This window comes from Pristis pectinata, chromosome 17, assembly GCF_009764475.1.
Source record: "Pristis pectinata isolate sPriPec2 chromosome 17, sPriPec2.1.pri, whole genome shotgun sequence".
In the NCBI taxonomy this organism is placed as follows: domain Eukaryota; kingdom Metazoa; phylum Chordata; class Chondrichthyes; order Rhinopristiformes; family Pristidae; genus Pristis; species Pristis pectinata.
In genome coordinates this window covers 7897175-7917856 of record NC_067421.1, presented here as the reverse complement: position 1 = coordinate 7917856, position 20682 = coordinate 7897175, and the positions used below count along the sequence as shown (strand labels likewise).

Sequence of the window (20682 nt, the reverse complement as noted above, 5' to 3'; positions counted from 1 at the left end):
CTGCTGTCTGTAAGGAGTTTGTACGTTCTCCCGTGTGTCTGCGTGGGTTTCCTCCGGGTGCTCCGGTTTCCTCCCACATGCCAAAGATGTACGGGTTAGGAAGTTGTGGGCATGCTACATTGGCGCTGGAAGCGTGGCGACACTTGTGGGCTGCCCCCAGCACATTCTATGCAAAAAGATGTATTTCACTGTGTTTCGAAGTACATGTAATAAAGACATCTTTCTGTGTGGGCATGATAAATCAAAGAAACAGGCTCTCCAGGGTCAGTCATTCAAATTAGACACTTTTCAGAAAGGAACATTTTAGGATTTTGTATAAAAGGAATTAGAGACAAGCTGTGCATATTGGAGCAACAAACAATCTGCTGGAGGAACTCAGCGGGTGGAGAAGTGTCCGAGGGAGGGTGGGGTGGGGGGGGGGGGGGGGTAAGTTGCTGTCCATCCCCCCTCTCAGTCCTGATGCAGGATTTCCACCCGAAACATCGACAGCTCCTTCCCCCCCCCCCCCCCCAACAGATGCTACTTGACCCACTGAGCTCCTCCAGCAGATCGTTTGTTGCTCCAGATTCCAGCGTCTCCAGTCTCTTGTACTCGCATATTGGAGCTTAAATTAAAATAGAACATGCTGTTGATACTCAGCAGGTCAGGCGGCATTTGTAGTGAAAGGAAAACCAGAGCTAAGGTTTCAGCTCAATGATCCTTCAGCAGAACTGGGAAAAGTCACTTCAGACTGCAAACACAAAGGTCGAGACGGATAGAACAAAAGTTAACCTCCCTGAAGATTAATAACTTTGTTCTCACCTCTACCTGCAGGCTACGGCCTCTGGTTCCACTGGTCTGGACAAAGAACGTCTGCAATAAGGGAGGGACCAAGAAAGGTTGAACAACCAACACAAGTGTCGGTGGTGCCAGCTGAGGGAGGGTGGTGAAGGCTTATAATTCCCAGCTAATATTTGTTGCAGGTGAGACCAGGAGAGAGAGAAAAAGAGCTAAGAGTTAAAAATAATGTTGAAACTGCAAGATGTCCACTGGAGAAGCAAAACAATGCAGATGCTGGAAATCTGAAATGAAACCACAATGCTGGAAATACTCAGCAGATCAGGCAGCATCTGCAGAGAATGAACCAGAGTTAACATTTCTGAAAGGTCATTGGCATGAACTGCCAGCTCTGATACGATCAGCAAAAGTTGGTTAACATCAACAAGCTCCGACAGATCCCGAGAGCGGGAATGTGCCAAGCCTGAAGATGCTGTTTCGAGCTTGCTTTGGGTTTGTTTCTTTGAGGAGGCCCAAGGCGGAGATTAGAGTGGGATGGAGGATTAAAGGAAGAGGCACTGGAGTCTCAGGATCACCCATGCAGACTCAATGGAGGGTTCTGCAAAGCAGGAACCCAGCCTGTATTTGGTTCCTCAACACGAGACCACACGAGAACATAGCTTACTGGAAGTGAACCACTGCTTTACCTGAAGCTCACTTGGACAATTGTAGCTGTGACTCCCAAAGATCCACCCCCTACTGGGCTTTCCTTGAAGAATGCCTGGGTCTGATGTAGACTAATCCACAGAGGTTATTAACTAACAACTCCCAAAACATTGAGTATATTAGAATAGGGTAGCTAAGGAAGGAATAGGTCACCTCAGGGACCAGTGGGGTAATCTATGCATGGAGCCAGGTGATACGAACGAGATCCTAAATGAATGCTTCTCATCTGTATACACCAGGGAGAAAGACATGGAGGCTGGAGATGCAGTGAAACACTGATATTCTGCAGCACGTCCGTAACAGGAAGGATAAAGTGCCAGAAACATTGGAGATAAACCCCCAGGGCTGGACGGGATCTATCCCAGGAGGCTGAGGGAAGGGAGGAGATTTCTGGGGCTCTGACAGAGACTTTTGCATCTTCGTCAGCCACGGATGAAGTACCAGAGACTGGAGGATAGCTAACACTGTCCCCTCGTTCAAAAAGGGGCAGCAAGGACAAACCTGGAAACTACAGGCCGGTGAGCCTTACGTCAGTGGTGGGGAAGTTGTTGGAGGAGGTTCCGAGGGACAGGATTTATGTTCACTTGGAAAGGCGGGGATTGATTAGGAGGAGTCAGTATGGTTTTGCGCAGGAGAGATCCTGTCTCACAAATCAGATTGAGTTGTTTTTGAAAAGATGGCTAGGAAAGTTGGTGAGTGCAGAATGGTAGGCATGGTTTACATAGACCTCAGGAGGACTTCTGACAAGGACCCACATGGTAGGCTGGTCCAGAAGGTGAAGGCATAAGTGATCTGAGGCATGTTGGTGAACTGGATCCAAACTTGGCTGGGTGATAGAGGCAGAGGGTGTTGTGGACGGGTGTTTTTCTGACTGGAAATCTGTAACCAGTGGTGTACCACACGGATTCATGCTGGACTTTTGTTGTCTGTGATATATGTACATAGATAATGAGGATGGGAATGCAAGTGCTTTGATGAGCACCTATGAGCACAATGCAAAAACAGCAAAGCTGTAGATAGTGCAGTTGGTTGTCAAAGAACAGAGGGTCATTGATCATCTGAGAGTTGGGTGGAGCACTGGCAGATGGAATTTAATACAGACAAGTGTGATGTAGAGCTGGTAAGTCAGAGTAAATGGCAGGGACCTTAGGAGTGTTGATGGACAGAATCTTTGGGGTGCAAGTTCATAGCTCCCTGAAAGTGACAACACAGGTAGATAAGGTAGTGAAAAGGTACTTGGTATACTTGCCTTCATAGGCCGAGGCATTGAGTACAAGAGTTGGGACTTCACATTGCAATTGTGCAAAACGTTGGTTAGACTGCATTTGGAGTATCGTGTACAGTTCTGGCCGCCACACTGCAGGAAGGATGTGGGGGGAACAGAGAGAATGCGGAAGAGATTGACCAAGCTGTTGCCTGGAAATGAGGGCTGTAGTTACAAGGAGAGATTGGATGGGCTGGGTTTGTTCTCAGGGAAGTTGGGAGGCCAGGGTGGGGGGGGTGACCTTACAGAGGTTTATAACATCAGCATAGATAGTCAGAATCTTTCATCCCGGGGCAGGGGACTCAAGAACTAGAGGGCACAGGTTTAAAGTGAGAGGGGAGAAATTTAAATCAGATCTGAGGGGTAAGTTTTACCCCCCCCCCCCACACGAAGAATGGTGAATATCTGGAATGAGCTGCCAGAGGCAGATACAATTACAGCATTTAAAAAGACACTTGGATAGGAAAGGCATGGAAGCACTCAGGCAGATGGGATTAGCATAGATAGGTACCAGGGTGTGCATGCACAAGATGGGCCCGTCTGTCCAGTCTGACTCTGCATCATGTACTTGTCAGAACAGTGAGTGATCAAAACGGACCTTGGCATTTACAAGGAAAGGGATCTGTGTGACAGTGGAAGGAGGGGAAAATCACTCACCCACATTTACTGGTTGCTAATCACGTCACACAAAAGCAGACCTCCAGATCTTAACACAGAGTTGACTCAGCAGGTTTCAACTGCCCAAGTAGTCAAACTATCCGCAAAAGGTTAGCCCCAGCTGGAATAGCAGTGATCCCACGAGTCTTGGAATGAACAGGCTCCACTAGCAATGACCAATTCTAGGGAGGTGAAGGAAGTTAGGAGACAGCAGTCACTCATGTACGTGAGTGGACAGCATATTGCTGCAGGATAGTCACCCAGGTGGCCCTAAGTCACAGCAACCAAGGTCATTCATCGCACAGGATGCAAACAAATGGTGATCCAAAGAAAATACATTACAGACAAAACCACACAGTTCCACACATCCCAGTGACCTGACAACTTCCCTTCCCCACGGTACTTTTGCAATTAGGAAAACAACAATTGAAGGACCATTTTAAAAATCTGGTCTGGATCAGTGTTACAAACCATTTTCTTTGTGCACCTCTCTCTTCAGTAACCTTGCTGCAAGCCCACCATTTTACTTTGCACATCTAATCATCGGATTTCTAAATGTCTTGAAGCAAAATTCAAGCACGTAGATCCATACACAGAAACAGCAATCAGATACCCTAGTACTAAACACTGGAAATACATCACCCACCCTTCTGTATCTACAAAAAAAAAGCAAGACAACGCTGCTTTTGATATTGAAACTCTCAGGTTAGACATCAATCGTGAAGATTGATCTTTCAAAACTACCTTGGGCTTTGGAACCTCTCCATCTGAAATGAAAGAGCTTTTATACACAAGACATTAAATCCAATGAACCCAATGGGCTTTCTTGTATTTTCTACTAGCTGCATGCGTCTGACTGGGTCCCCACCGTCTGTGCGAATGACTGCTCTTAAAAGATCTAAAATTTCCCTCAAAGTTGACAGCAACGATCCGAATGGTGAATTGGGACCCCACACCTCTTGCAGGAAGGCAGGGTATCGGGACCAAACCGGGGTAGGGGGTCTACCCATACCTGAATATACAACCTTTGTGACCTTGCAAACCCAAAATGCACCAAGATACAAATAACCCATCATTTATGAAACTATTCACTTTTAAAGCACAGCACCCAAACACCCCCTCCCCTCCCCTCCCTCGGCATTATGAAGCAGTTTCGCTTTTAAGACGAAATGCAAATTTAGATCACGTTATAAAAAGTATTTTTTTTGCAATAATTCCCCCACCCATTCTGATCGGTACGGGAACAGTCTCCGACACGAACAGTTTGCATTAGTCACTTGGCCATTGAGGGAGGGGAAGGAAGGGAAGGGGAGGGGAGGGGGGGGAAGAGGGTGAAAGCCGGAGTGCCCCCCGCTTGCGCCGGGGAGGGGGAAGGACTAGGGTGGATACAGTACCGGTGCTACAGGCTGCGCCGGTGTCCAGTGTCCGGGGCCCGGCCGCTCCGCCCGCTCCGCCCGGCCCGACCCGGCTCCCCTGTCACGCGGCCGCGCGCACACATTCGTTACTTTTTTTCCGCTTCCTGCCGGCGCTGAGAGCGCCTCTCCCATTGGCCCGGCCGCTCGCAACATGTATCCAATCTCGGGCAGCCGCCGGCCAATCGGCGCGCTCCTTTCATGCGCCGGCCGGGGCGACATTCCAATCGGCGGAGCGCGGGGGGGGGGGGCTCGCCATGGAAACCGCTCCCCACCTCGAGACAAAGTTCCATGGGGGGGGGGAGGGAGGGTGGAGGGTGTGGAAGGTGTTGGAGGAGGGGGTAGGGAGGGGGGAGGGTGTTGGAGGGGGTAGGGGGTTAGGGGTAGGGAGGGGGTGGAGGGTGTTGGAGGAGGGAGGAGGGAGGAGGGAGGAGGGGGTGGGGGGTTAGGGGTAGGGAGGGTGTTGGGGGGAGGGGGTGGAAGGTGTTGGAGGAGGGGGGGTGGGGGGTTAGGGGTAGGGAGGGTGTGGAGGGTGTTGGGGAGGGGGTGGAAGGTGTTGGTGGAGGGGGGGTGGGGGGTTAGGGGTAGGGAGGGTGTTGGGGGGAGGGGGTGGAAGGTGTTGGAGGGGGGGAGGGTGTGTGGGGTTGGGGGGGTGGAAGGTGTGTGGGGTAGGGGGAAGGGGTGTGTGGCGTAGGGGGAAGGGGTGTAGGGGGTGGGGGTGTGTGGGGTAGGGGGAGGGGGTGGAGGGTGTGTGGGGTAGGGGAGGGGGTGTGTGGGGGGAGGGGGGTGGAGGGTGTGTGGGGTGGGGGAGGGTGTGCGGGGTAGGGGGGAGGGGGTGGAAGGTGTTGGAGGAGGGGGGCAGGGTGTGTGGGGTTGGGGGGGTGGAAGGTGTGTGGGGTAGGGGGTGGGGGTGTAGGGGGAGGGTGTGTGGGGTAGGGGAGGGGGTGGAAGGTGTTGGAGGAGGGGGGCAGGGTGTGTGGGGTTGGGGGGGTGGAAGGTGTGTGGGGTAGGGGGAGGGGGTGGGGGTGTAGGGGGAGGGGGTGGGGGTGTGTGGGGTAGGGGTGGAGGGTGTGGGGGGCAGGGATTGGAGGGTGTGGGGGGAGGGGGTTGGGGGAGGGGGGTGGAGGGTGTGTGGGGGAGGGGGTGGAGGGTGTTGGGGGTAGGGGTGGAGGGTGTGTGGGGGAGGGGGTGGAGGGTGTGTGGGGGAGGGGGTGGAGGGTGTGGGGGTCACTGCCTGCTTGGTCCCACGTTATCCGGGAGGCGGGGGTTCCTGCAGCGCTGACATTGCTGTGGGCGGTGAGAGCCTTCCTGCCGCTGTCGTTGCGTAACGTGGCAGGAGCAGAGCCTCTCTGGTAACAGCGTCCCTTCAGAGGAAACTGCCCCCAGAACTGTCCCTGGATCCCTCCCCCCAAATTCTCCATGCACTGGCCTTTTCCTCACAGTCTCATCGCCTTTTGTTTTTTTAAAATATATATTTTTGGTTCCGCCTGGATATGACTCACTCTCACTCAACTACTAACTCAGTGTAACTGCACTGTGTAATGAATTGGCCTGTACGATCAGTATGCAAGACAAGTTTTTCACTGTACCTCGGTACAAGTGACGATAATATACCAATACCGACTGTCTCACAAGTTTGGTCAGGGAGGGTGTTTCCTATCCGGGTGCACTTGCTAACCAGAGCAGTCAGTGCAAACCCTATCCTTGGAGGTGCTGTGCTCTCGTTTTTACTCCCAGTGAAGCCAAACTGAGCACGATGGGTGCTGTTTTCCTGGAGAACAGGTCCAGCTCTTGGCTGTGCACCATAATTGGATGGGCAGTGGGACATCCATCACTCCGGCAGGTGGAGAATTTGGCCGTCTGGCTCCTCAAAACTCGCTCTACAATTCTTCAAAATTTCCTATCTCGTCTCCATTGCCCTGCACTATCCCCACCCCCAGAAGTATATGGAGTAGTCAGATTGTGATGTCAGACCATGTGAAATGTCATTTGACATCAATGCTGCCCAGTAGATTCTTGATGATCCTGCTAGCACAGAGAACCCAGCACTTGGCAGTGGGAAGAGCCAGCTCCCACATCTGCATAGCTTAAAGGGATTATCCATCACGTTGTATGAGAGAAACAAAGGACCGCAGATGCGGGAATCGAGATGAAAAACACGATGATACTGGAGGAACTCAGCAGGCCAGGCAGCATCCGTGGGGAAAAACAGAAGGTCAACATTTCAGGTCAGGACTGAAGGTAGGAAAAGGGGAAGCCCAATATATAGGGGGGAAACCAGCAGTGATAGGTGGACTGAAGAGGGGAGGCAGGGTGGGCACAAGGTGGTCTCATTTTCCTCTCCTCCCTTCCCCTCCATGGGGTGCCTGCCTCCTTCCCTTTGACCCATCCCCCGGTGGATCTGCTCTCCCCTCCTCCCCCGCACCTGCCCGTCACCATCTCTTACCTGCATCTACCTGTCGCCACCCTGTGCCCACCCCCGTTTGTCCACCTATCACTGCTCTGCTTTTCCCCCCTTTTCCTATCTTCAGTCCTGAAGAAGGGTCCTGACCCGGAATGTTGACCGCCTGCTTTTCTCCACGGATGCTGCCTGGCCTGCTGAGTTCCTCCAGCATCTTGTTCTTTTTTTTAATCCATTTCAGTTACGGTGTGGAGAGTTGCTGATGCAGATTTGCAGGAATTCAGCAACGTCGAGATGTGGCAGATCCTGCGGGTGTGCAAGGCACACTGAAGTTCAACTTCGTATAGCTCAATGGTTTGGATCAAAGCCCCGCAGTCCTGCCACAAGTAGTTGTGAATGAAGGTGGACAGTGGATCAGCTGAGAGGAAGATACTCCCAGGAATGTTGCCTTCCTCAAGGACATCAGAGCCCACGTGTGAGAGCCAAAGACAAGCCTGAAAGTACTCAACCACATTCAGCTGGAAGTGCTGAGTAGATGAGGCTGCACAGAAAACTAATGAAACAGAATGAGGCCATTTGGCCCATTATGTCAATGCTGGTTAAAGAGGAGCTCCCCAGCTTAGTCCCATCTTCCTGCAACAGGTCAATAGTACTAGTACATATCCAAGCACTGTTTAAATGTGGCAAGGGTTCCTTCCTCTACCACCTCTTCGAGCAGTGAGCTCCAGACCCCACCCTCTGATTGACGTAGTTTCTCTGCATCTCCCCACTAAATGTCTGCAACCTGTTTTTTTGACCACCTTCTAAGGGAAATCGACCCTTCCTATTGGCTCTATGGCACCCATAGTTTTATACTCTCCAGTCAAATCTCCCATTAGGTCGAAGTCACAACGGCTGATACTGAGGTCGCAAAGCTTACAGTGAGTGCTAATGAGACAACATTTCACTGCACAAAGCACAGGGGCTTTCCAGGGAATATGAAAGATGATGGATTGACTCCCAGTCGGGAAAAGATTATGTACAAGATCAAATACAACGTGGCTTCCTTCTATTATTGATACACTCCTTGTCTCCACCCATTGCTGTTACAAAGTGCACTCAGATATGCAACATTGGCTAGAATCTGGCCCTTACCAAACTTATTCTCAGATCCCCTGCCCTGTCCTGCCCTCGCCTTGCAAGCACTGACACTCCTGGAGCCCACTTATAATTATTAAAATATTCCAAAGACTTTGCTCTTAGAATTATTAACCCCCTCATGGGACACTCTCTACAGTTAATGATGCACATATGGGCCATCCACCTCCCTACAAGTTAATGACTCACTCCTGGGACAACCCCCGCCTCCTCCCCCACCTAACAATTATTGACACACTCCAGGGACACCCCCTTCCCCACCCCCCACGGTTATTGACACCCTCCTGGGACTTAACATGTATTGAGATGGTAATGCCAAGACCTATAACCATTGGACACCCTCCCACATTTGTTGACACACTCCTGGAAATGCCCCCACAATTATTACTTATTAGAGTCAGGTGCAGGTTTCAAAGCTGTTGGACGTCACTGGTAGTGTTGCACAGGTTGTACTAGTGAGGTGCCACAGAGATCAGTGTTGGAGACCCAGCTGTACACGGTCAAGTGTAATGTATTGGAATTGGTTTATTATTGTCACTCGTACTGAGGTACAGTGAAAAACTTGCATACCGTTCGTACAGATCAATTCATTACACAGTGCATTGAGGTAGTGCAGAATGCATTGAGGTAGTGCAGGTTAAAACAATAACAAAGTAAAGTGTCAAGTTTGCAGATGATGCAAAGCTAAGTAGCAACATGGGCTGCAAGGAGGGTGTAGTGAGGCTCCGGGGCGATACAGAAACCAACCTCCCCTCCATGGACTCTGTCTACACTCCTCGCTGCCTCAGTAAAGCAGCCAATACAATCAAAGACCCCTCCCACACCAGATAGTCTCTCCACTCTGCCCCCCCCCCCACCAACATTGGGCAGAGGATACAAAAGCCTGAAAGCACGTACACCAGGCTCAAGGACAGCTTCTATCCTGCTGTTATAAGACTATTGAACGGTCCCCTAGTACGATAAGATGGATTCTTGACCTCACAATCTACCTCGTTATGACCTTGCACCTTAATGTCTGCCTGCACTGCACTTTCTCTGTAGCTGTAACACCTTATTCTGCATTCTATTGTTGTTTTCCCTTGTACTACCTCGATGCACTGCTGTGATGAAATGATCTGGATGGCAGGCAAACCAAAGTTTTTCACTCTACATGTGACAATAATAAACCAATTTACTGATTTATTGACAGGCTAAGTGAGATCCACTTTGGCAGAAAAAAGTAGAAAGGCAGAATATTTTGAAATGGTGAGAGGTTGACAGTGTTGGTATTCAGAGGGACCTGGATCCTTGTACACACATCACTGGAAGTTAACATGCAGGTTCAGCAAGCAATTAGAAAGGCAAATGGTACATTGGCCTTAACTACAAGAGGATTTGACACATTGCACCAACTATATAGGACTCTAGTGAGATCGCATCTGGAGTGTTGCGTACAGGTCTGCTCTCTCTGCTGAAGGAAAGATATACTTGCAATGGAGAGAATGCAACAAATGTGCACCAGATTGATTACAGGGGTGGCAGATATGTTGAAAGGGGAGAGAATTAGCAGACTGGGCCTGTGCTCCCCAGAGTGTAGAAGAATTGGAATCGGTTTATTATTGTCACTTGTACTGAGGTACAGTGAAAAACTTGTCTTGAAAACTGATCATACTGATCAATTCATTACACAGTGCGTTGAGGTAGCACAAGGTAAAACAATAACAGAATGCAGAGTAAAGTGTTACAGTTGCAGAGAAAGTGCAGTGCAGGTAGACAATAAGGTGCAAGGTCGTAACGAGGTAGATTGTGAGGTCAAGAATCCATCCTATCGTACTAGGGGACAGTTCAATAGCCTTATAACAGCGGGATAGAAGCTGTCCTTGAGCCTGGTGGTACGTGCTCTCAGGCTTCTGTATCTTCTGCCCGATGGGAGAGGGGAGAAGGGAGAATGTGCGGGTTGGGTGGGTTTTTTGATTATGCTGGCTGCTTTACTGAGGCAGCGAAAAATATAGACAGAGTCCATGGAGAGGAGGCTGGTTTCAGTGATGTGCTGAGAACTCTCTGCAGTTTCTTGTGGTCCCAGGCAGAACAGTTGCTGTACCATGCTGTGATGCATCCAGAATGAGAGGTGATCTCAGTAAAATGTACAATATTCTGATGGACTTGACAAGTCAGACACAGGAATAACGTCTCCCCAGGCTGAGGTGCTTAGAACTAGTGGCTGCAGCTTTTAATTAAGAACAAAGATGAGAAGGAACTTCTTCACCCCAAGGGTGATGAATCTTTTGAATTCTCTCCACAAGAGGGCTGTGGCAGCTCAGTTGCAGAGTATATTCTCTCTTCTCCCCTCTCCCATCGGGCAGAAGATACAAAAGCCTGATGAAAGCACGTACCACCAGGCTCAAGGACAGCTTCAATCCCACTGTTATAAGACTATTGAACAGTTCCGAGTACGATAAGATTTCTTTATTAGTCACATGTACATCGAAACACGCAGTGAAATGCATCTTTTGCGTAGTGTTCTTGGGGCAGCCTGCTCGTGTCGCCACGCTTCTGGCGCCAATGTAGCATGCCCACAACTTCCTAACCTGTACATCTTTGGAATGTGGGAGGAAACCGGAGCACCCGGAGGAAACCCACGCAGACACGGGGAGAACATACAAACTCCTTACAGACAGTGGCCGGAATTGAACCCAGGTCGCTGGCGCTGTAATAGCGTTACTCTAACCACTACACTCCTGTGCCTGCTTGGATGGCAAGATATGTCAAGATGGACTCTTGACCTCACAATCTACCTCATTATGACCTTGTGCCTTATTGTCTGCCTGCACTGCACTTTCTCTGTAGCTGTGACACTTTACTCTGCATTCTGTATTTTACCTTGTACTACCTCAATGCACTGTGTAATGACTTGATCTGTATGAATGGTATGCAAGACTAGTTTTTCACTGTACGTCGGTACATGTGCCAATAATAAACTGATTCCAATTACAATATTCAAGACAGATTGATAGTTTGTGGACATTAAGAGAACCAAGGGGTATGGGGTTAGTTCAGGAAAGTAGCACTGAGATAAGTGATCAGCCATGATCTTAATGAAAGATCTACCCCTGCTCCTATTTCCCATGTTGTTAGATTCAAGGGGAATAGGTCGTTAGACAGAATATGCAGCGGAGAAACAAGCCATTTGGCCCAGCTAGCTTTTGTTGCAGCTGGCACTTCACACAGGTTTTCTCCCTAGTTCAGATTTCCCACAAATGTGTCCGTTCCCTCTCTCTGAGGTGGTTCTCTAGATCACTTTTCAAAAGGTCTTAGCTGTTCCTCTCAATGTTGCTCAGACTCACCATTCTCCAAGAGGAAAAAAAAAATCCTCTTTTGGAATTAAAACTGGCAACGTTGTGTTTCAGAATCTGCAGCTTTTGTATTTTCATTTTCCTTTGTTTGTGTTCTCACTCTCTGCTGCCTCACTTCAGAGCTCTGGTCTGTGTTCCTGTGTGTTTTCTCTCTCTCTCTCTCTCTCTCTCTCTCACTCTCTCTCTCTCTCTCTCTCTCTCTCTCTCTGCCTCCCATCAACCCATCTACCAGATGACTTTGCCTCTAACTTATACCCATGGCATCCCTGGCCTCACCCTTTCAAAGATATTCTTCCAGAAATATTTCCTTTGTCTTAACCATCCCTTCCCCACCCTCCCTGTAACTTAAAACTAACTCTCCCAATTCTGATGAAGTGTTTTCAACCTGAAATTTTGACTGTTTCTCTTTCCACAGATGCTGCTTGACCTGCTCTGTGTTTCCAATATTTGCTGTTTTGAATTCCAGATTTCCAGCACCTGCATTTATAGGACTTATGGGCCGTAGGTTTGGATTCTCCCACAGGGAGAAATACTCTCTCCATATCTACCATGTCCAACCCATTGTTAATTTTAGAAGTTGTCTCTTAGATCACCACTAAGTTTTCTCTTTCCTAAATAATGTCAACCTCAACCTTTTAATCTTTCCTGCTAGCTGTAAACTCTCAGTTCTAGCACCTAATAAGGAATCTTTATTTCACTTTCTCCTGTACTGTGTTCTTTATGCAGCATGGAGACTAGAACCACGCACCAAAGACTAGAACCATGGCCTGAGATTAGAACCATGCACCTGAGATTAGAACCATGCAACGAAGATCAGAACCATGCGCCTGAGACTAGAACCATGCGCCTGAGATTAGAACTGTGCAACGAAGATCAGAACCATGCACAAGATACTAGAACCATGCGCCTGAGACTAGAACCATGCACAAGAGACTAGAACCATGCAATGAAGATCAGAACCATGCACCTGAGACTAGAACCATGCACCAGAGACTAGAACCATGCAACGAAGATCAGAACCATGCGCCTGAGACTAGAAGCATGCACCTGAGACTAGAACCATGCACCAGAGACTAGAATCACGCAACGAAGATCAGAACCATGCGCCTGAGACTAGAACCATGCACCTGAGACTAGAACCATGCACCAGAGACTAGAATCATGCACAGGAAACTCAAACCATGCACCATACTCAAAGTACCAACACACCGGGGATCGAGGCAAGTTTGTGATAACTTTGTCACTTTTGTATCCTGTCCCCCTTAAATAAAACTTTGTGCCGTGTTAGCATTTTGACTGTTGTGCTGACCTTCGATGTGACTTCCAATGAGTTTCTCCTCTGCATCCCAAGACCAGTTTGTGGCCCCACATTCCCCACCACTTTCACTTGCTGACTAGCTGAAACGTGTGCATTGTTCCCGTACGTCCTGAGAACGTGTGAAGTGCGAATGTTAAATTTAATTTGCATTTTGACTTCCCAGTTTTCATTGATCTGCACTGTGTATAGCACTGGGATGGAAGTAGGACTTGAGAGATTCCCGACGGAATTTGCAAATGATCCCTGTGGCACAGGACACTCCTGTGCCGTGCTTGGTCACATTTGTGTTGTCATCCAGCTCACATGTGACCCACTCTTCTTTCCGTCACCATGACTCGTCATCGAAGTAATGCCGGAGATACCCAGCAGATCAGGCAGTATCTGTAGAGCAAGGAAACGTTTCAGGTCGACGACCCTTCGTCTGTGGAGAGAGAAACCGAGTTAACCTTCCAGCTCTTTTTATTTGATAAATAAACATTATACGTTATAAGAAATACAAAACTTGTGCATGGCTTTCTTTACATTCATAGTGTTGTCCAGTCCATACATTCATAGTGTTTTCAGGTTAATACATGCCACACATACACCCTTCAAGTGTTTGCGGGGCTGTTACACAGGGCCTGGTCCCTCGGTGGCAGGAGTCTCCCCACAAAACCCTTGCGTTGGCTGCACCGAGCTTCAGTGCGTCCCTCAGCATGGACTCCTGCAGCCAGGACTGTGCCAGTCAGCAGTATTCCCTCACGGACATCTCGCTGTGCTGGAAGACCGATGTGTTCCAGGCAGACCAAAGTGTGTCTTTCACTGAGTTGATGACCTTCCAGCAGCATTTGATGTCCGTCTGTGTTGTGTGTCCCTGGGAACAGCCCGTACATCAGAGAGTCCTCTGTTACATAGCTGCTCGGGAGAACCACAACAAGGACCCTTCCCACACCTTCTTTCTTTGTAAAAGCACAGTCGACAAAGAGGTGGGCGATCGTCTCGCCCTCATCACAGCTGTCCCGAGGACAGGGTGTGTTGGGAGTGAGACTCCGACTGTGCAGGAAGTATCTGACGGGGAGGGCCCCTCTCACTGCCAGTCAAGCGAGATCTTGGAGAGTTCTGGTGATGAGGCCTTCTGCCAAATGGCTTTGACAGGCTGCTCAGGGCACCATCCCACAGGATCTGTCGTGTTCCCCTTCCCCAGGGTCTGCAGCAAGCTCCGCGCTGACCACTGCCTGATGGACTTGCGGACAAAGGCGTTTTCCTGCAGGAACTTTCCACGAAGGGCAGGTAGTGCAGCAAAGTCCAACGGAATGGAACCTTGCGTGGCAACGAGGCCAGGCCCATCCTTCGCAACACCAGGGACGGGGAGAATCTCATGTAGAACCAAGAGGCACATAGTTCTACTCATAGCTCGATGCAGCCACACTCATCAGGATCGGGACAATGTTGGGTACACTTTCGCCCTGTTCTTTGGAGACTGGGGCATCACGACCCATTGGACACACACCACCTTGGATCCCCACATGAAACGGAAGATGGCTCAGGTGACTACCAGCGTGGAGGAGCCACACCTGCGCCAAGTCCAGCAACACCGAGAGCACCTCGCACCTGACGATCAGGTACTTCCCGTCGTCAAGGGAACGCCACTCCCACAGTCCCAGCTTTTGCTTGACCTTGCCTATCCAGCCACACACCTCAGCTCCTCCTGACCTGATCCCCAGCACTGTCAGGTAGTTGCTCTTGGCCTCGCACTTCCTGCAGTTGCTGCCGGGGGCCCCAAAGCTGGCTCAAGCTGGTCGCAGCTGCTAATTAGTCTGCAGATCCACCAAGCAGAAGATGTTAGCAGCACCCATGTTCAGGGAGGCCTTGATCAGAGTGCCACCACTGCCTGGCGTCGTCACCCCTCTTATACCTGTGTCCTTCCTGGAGGATATGGCAGAGGGTTTAATGCAACACACCAACAAGAAAGAGGAGCATGGGCAACCCTGCCTGACCCCAGACGCGACGGGGATGCTACCTGTCTGCCACCCGTTGATTTGGACCGCACTACAGATATCTGTGTAGAGCAGTTGGATCCAATTCCTGATTCCCTCCCCAAAGCCCATTTTGGAGAGCACGTCCATCATGTACGTGTGTGATACCCTGTCGAAGGCCTTCTCCTGGTCCAAGCTGACTAGGTCAGTGTCCACCCCACTGTCCTGCACGTAGGCGATGGTAGCCTTGAGCAGAGCAAGGCTATCAGTGATCCCTCATGTAACTTTTCACATACTTCAGTTAATAAAACAAGATATGTCTCTAACAGATGGCTTGGACAACCCTTTTAAGAGACAGCCATGTGCGTCAGTGAAGGACCAGCAGTGTCGGCCGCCTTTCAACAACAATCCCATTTTCTGCCTCATTCTGCATTCATTCGGGTTGGAACTGTTAAATGCTTTGACAGGACAGGATCAGCGCAGTTCCGACAAAAGACACACGAGCTTGTGAGGTTGGGAGGAGGTCACTGCACGTGACCTGTTAGTGCCTGGTTTTTAGGGAGGCTTTGAAGCAGCCATCCAAGGTCATGGCGAGCAGTTAGAAGCTTTCCTTCACTGGTGTGAGGAAAATGGTATTTGAAGCACACACAGACCATAGCTTTTAAAGTGAGAAGCTCCTTCTTCAAATACATTGATGCAATAAACAAGGATGTACTGCTGAGGCTTTATAAGGCGTTGGTCAGACCACATCTGGAGTATTGCGCGCAGTTTTGGGCCCCGTATCTAAGGAAGGACGTGCTGGCCTTGGAGAGGGTTCAGAGAAGGTTCACAAGAATGATCTCAGGAACGAAAGGGTTAACGTATGAGGAGCGTTTGATGTCTCTGGGCCTGTACTCGATGGTGTTCAGAAGGATGGGGGGGGGGGGGGATCTCATTGAGACCTACTGGATACTGAAAGGCCTGGATAGAGTGGACGTGGAGAGGATGTTTCCAGTAGTGGGAAAGTCGAGGATCCGTGGGCACAGCCTCAGAATAAAGGGATGGAATTTCTTCAGCCAGAGGGAGGTGAATCTGTGGAATTTGTTGCCACAGGTGGCTGTGGAGGTAAAGCCATTGGTTGTATTTAAGGCAGAGATTGATAGGTTCTTCGTTGGTAATGGGGTTAAGGGTTACATAGAACATAGGACAGTACAGCACAGAACAGGCTCTTTGGCCCACGATGTTGTGCCAACATAGCTAATCCCTCCTACCTACAGAATACCCATATCCCTCCATTTTCCTCTCATGTGCCCATCCAAGCCCCTCTTTAAAGCCCCCAGGGAGAAGGGGGTGAGAGAATGGGATTGGAAAAACAAACAGCTGTGATCGAATGGCAGAGCAGACTCGATGGGCCGAATGACCTCATTCTGGTCCTATATCTTAAGGTCTGAAGTGGGAAAAGGTCTTTGGACCTATGGATGGAACTGCTCCCTATCTGAGTTACCTACTCCCACATCAGGCATCACAGCACCATCCAGGTAGGATGCAGAATGGTCCTGAAGAAAATCACAAGAACTAACACAAGGTGGAGGTCACTAGCGTAATGTGCTCAGGTATTCTCGTCTCAGAGAAGAACTCACTCTTCAGTGTGTCGGTGTCTGTGTAACTTGTTGGGGCAGTAACAAGGCAGAAAGAATGGACAATTTCGCAGGCAGGGAGGACGTGAGAGAGGTGGGATACACACGGAAATGAGAAAGGACTTCCCGTGATTGTGTCGTCTCTGATGGGCTGGAGGCCTGCTTGGAATGCCATGGGTATTCAAAGCAATCGCCGTTCAGTAGAAACATCGGCTTTCAAGCAGTTATTCAGCATGCCCAAGAAAGCCATTAAGGCTCCAACATACAGTCTGGGAGTTACACGTGAAAGAGAATAGATACCCAGGTAGCCTGGTATGAAGTTAATGCTTGTGGTTGCACACAGGATCCAGAAGATATTAATCAGGGGTACCTGAACATCCACCCCAGTTATGACTATTGAGACAAACTCCGTATCCAAGGGGGAAAAAAACCCAGAAAGCACTGGTAATATCCATAAAGTCAAGTAGCATCTATGCAGAGAAAATCTGTGTCAGTTTCTGTCTCCTGAGTATCTCCGGCACTTTCTGGTTTTATTTTAAATTTCCAGCCTCTGTGGTATTTTGCTTTTGAGTAACTGTCCAAGCGAGTTTGATATTTAAGATATACAAACAAGGTGCCAGGTTCACACAGCAGAAATTGATACCAGTTACACTTTCATGTACATCATTACAGTGTCCGTTCGTCCTGGGTATTGACATTGGTCAAGTGATACTTCAGGAAGTTTGAGATGTGTTTGGCTATCAGGGCCGGTCAAAGATCGGGCTGCACTTTGTGATCCATGGCCCTGCCCTGCTAGTTGTTTCTGATTACTACAGTAACGTTTATCAGTGCAGCCAGCTGTTCATCAGTTGCTCTGCGCACCGCTATAAGAGTATTCAAGGAAACTGGATCAGCAAACATTCTGGTAACAGGGTAACAGTCCACAATTTGTGTCCATATTTGTCAAGGCACGAGGATTTAAACGTATGGTCTCGTCATTTCCCTACTCATAAGTTGTTGGTGAGGCCGCACTTGGAGTACTGTGTGTACAGTTTTGATCACCCTGTTATACAGAAGACGTGGTTAAACTGGAAAGAGTGCAGAAAATATCTAAGATAAGATAAGATTTCTTTATTAGTCATGTGTGCATCGAAACACACAGTGAAATGCAGCTTTTGCGTAGAGTGTTCTGGGGGCAGCCTGCAAGTGTCGCCACACTTCCGGCGCCAACATAGCACGCCCACAACTTCCTAACCCGTACGTCTTTGGAATGTGGGAGGAAACCGGAGCACCCGGAGGAAACCCACACAGACACGGGGAGAACGTACAAACTCCCTACAGACAGCGGCCGGAATTGAAACCGGGGTCGCTGGCGCTGTAATAGCGTTACGCTAACCGCCACACTGCCGTGCCTTACGAGGATGTTGCCAGGACTAGAGGGCCTGATTTATAAGAAGAGGTTGGCCAGGCGAGGTCTTTATTCCTTGGAACGTAGGAGAATGAGGGGCGACCTTAATAGAAGTGTTTAAAATTTGAAAGGCATAGATAAGGTGGATGGTAGTAGTCTTTTCCCCAGGGTAGGGGAGTCTAAAACTAGGGGGCATAGGTTTAGGGTGAGAGGGGAAAGATTTAAAAGGGACCTGAGTGGAAACTTTTTCACGCAGAGGGTGGTGAGTATATGGAACGAGCTGCCAGAGGAAGTGGGTGAGGCAGGTACAACAGTATCATTTAAGAAGCACTTGGACAGGTACATGGAGGGGCAGGGCTTGGAGGGATATGGACCGAACGCAGGAAATTGGGACTAGCTGGGTGGGCACCCGTGGTCGGCATGGACTGGTTGGGCCGAAGGGCCTGTATCCATGCTGTATTGCTCTATGACTCTATGACTCTACCCATAGCTGAATTAGTAATTTGTGAGAACTCTTATTTAGAAGAAATGAAAGAGGCAAACTAGGAAATTATAGACTAGATCACAGAGCAGATTTTGTTGGAAAATGCAGTCACGTGATGGAATTAATTCCAGACCACAGCTCCTGATTTGGTTACAATTTTGATTGCAAATCATATTTGCAAACAAGAGTTGTGCCTCTCGCTGCTTGGCAGGCCAGATTAGGTGGTCTACAAACTGGTACTGTGCAGGGACGGAGGTCTCTGCTGTCAGCTCCTTGTGGGCTGCAGTATGAATGCACCAAACCCATTGAGTGACCTACAGCCAGGTAACCAGGGCTGAGCAGCAGGGAGGGCAATCCCCTCCGGCTACACTTAAAGAGACCCTGGTCTGTCTGCGGATCACTTTGGGTTGAAGGCGTGATGCAAAGATTGCTGTGGTGTGATGGGGAGGGGGGGGGCAGATTGTCTTTTCTTCCAGTGTAGGGGTGGGGAAACTGGTCCTCGGGTATAACCAGGGCAGGAGAAGGTGTTCTGAAGGCAAGGCTTCCTTGCCGAAGGAGGTAGGTCCCACAGAGCTCCGCCTTGGAGGTCCTCACCTCCAGGAGTCGAACTGATGAGGGAGCAATGTATCTGAACATCAAACACTACAGCACAGTACAGGCCCTTCAGTCCACAATGTCGTGCCGACATTTTATCCTGCTCTAAGATCTACCTAACCCTTCCCTCCCCATAGCTCCCCATTTCTCTATCATTCATGTGTCTATCTAAGAGTCTCTTAAATGTCCCTAATGTATCTGCCTCCACAACCTCTGCCGGCAGTGCGTTCCACGCACCCACCACCCTCTGTGCTAAAAATTTACCCCTGACATCCCCCTTATACCTTCCTCCAATCACCTTAAATTTATGTCCCCTCGTGTTAGCCATTGTCGCCCTGGGAAAGAGTCTCCGACTGTCCACTCGATCTACGCCTGTGATCATCTTGTGCGCCTGTAGGTATCTGGGAGCTATGATTTGACGGCAGTGATCTCCCATGGGCTGTGGCCATGTACCTGTGCCTGGGGTGCAGGTGGTCACAGCGGTCCTGAACCATCTGTAGCCACTTCCTTCAGCTGGTGAAAATGGGTAAATTGGTTTATGATTGTCGCATGTACCGAGGTACAGTGAAAAACTTTGTTTTGCACGCCGTCCGTACAGATCATTTCATCACTGAGGTGGTACAAGGTAAAACAATAGCAGAATGCAGAATAAAGTGTCGCAGTTACAGAGAAAGTGCAGAGCAGGCAGACAATAAGGTGCAAGGGCCATAACGAGGTAGATTGTGAGGTCAAGAGTCCGTCTTATCGTACTAGGGGACTGTTCATAGTCGTATAACAGCGGGATACAATCATCTGGATCAGGCTACCGTGAGGGATCTTCTTGAACATCTTACTAACATCCATGTAGAGAACATTCACAGCTGTAGTTTCATCTTTCCCCTCCTTGAAAAACTCAATCAAGTGAGTCAGACTGGACCTGCCTCACACGAAGCCATGCTGACTGTCCCTATTTAGGCTATGTTCTTCCAAATGCTCATAAATCCTAACCCTAAGAATCCTCGCCTGTCCTTGAGCCTGGTGGGACGTGCTTTCAGGCTCTTGTATCTCCTGCCCGATGGGAGAGGGGAGAAGAGAGAATGTCTGGGGCAGGTGGGGTCTTTGATTACGCCGGCTGCCTCACCGAGGCAGCGGGAAGGGTAGACGGTGACCAGTGAGCCAGTGAAGACCCGACTCCACGACGTAAAGGCTTGGCCAGAGGGGCAGTCCATTCCCTCAGGCAGCAAAACCCTGACCACATTCAGACTAGGGGCCACAAGAGACAAGTTACCATGAAGGCAGTGCAGGTACTGGGCAATGACCATTGCTACAACTATTTCCCCTGGATGTCCAAGTAATGAAATCGTTGAAGTCTGCGTGAGTACACCAACGCAGTCGTCGATGTACCGAAGAAAGGGTTGCGGAAGTTGGCCGAGGTGAGGCTGAAACAAAAACACGTGTCCCACAATAGGACAGGCATAGCTTGGGGAAAGGTGAGCGTCCGTGTTTACCGCTTTGATCCAGACGAAGTGAGTGGTGTTGGAGGAGAAGCTGGTCAATGCAAGAACAGGTTCAGCCGGGTGTTGGTGGAGGGGGGCTAGGTGGGCCCCTGGTCAAGGAAGAAGCAGAGGGTCCTCTGACCGCCTTGATGTGGGATGGAGGTGTAA

At 49.6% G+C, this 20682-nt stretch overlaps 1 protein-coding gene across 1 annotated transcript in view; it reads right to left on the bottom strand.

Annotated features, from left to right (window-relative positions):
- wu:fi75a02 (uncharacterized) overlaps positions 1-4944 on the bottom strand; it is a 53810-nt gene extending 48866 nt beyond the window's left edge. The window contains exon 1 of the mRNA XM_052032039.1: positions 4798-4944. The gene's annotated coding sequence lies outside the window, so the exon portion shown is untranslated. The remainder of the gene's footprint in view (positions 1-4797) is intronic.
- Between the last annotated feature and the right edge of the window lie 15738 nt (positions 4945-20682).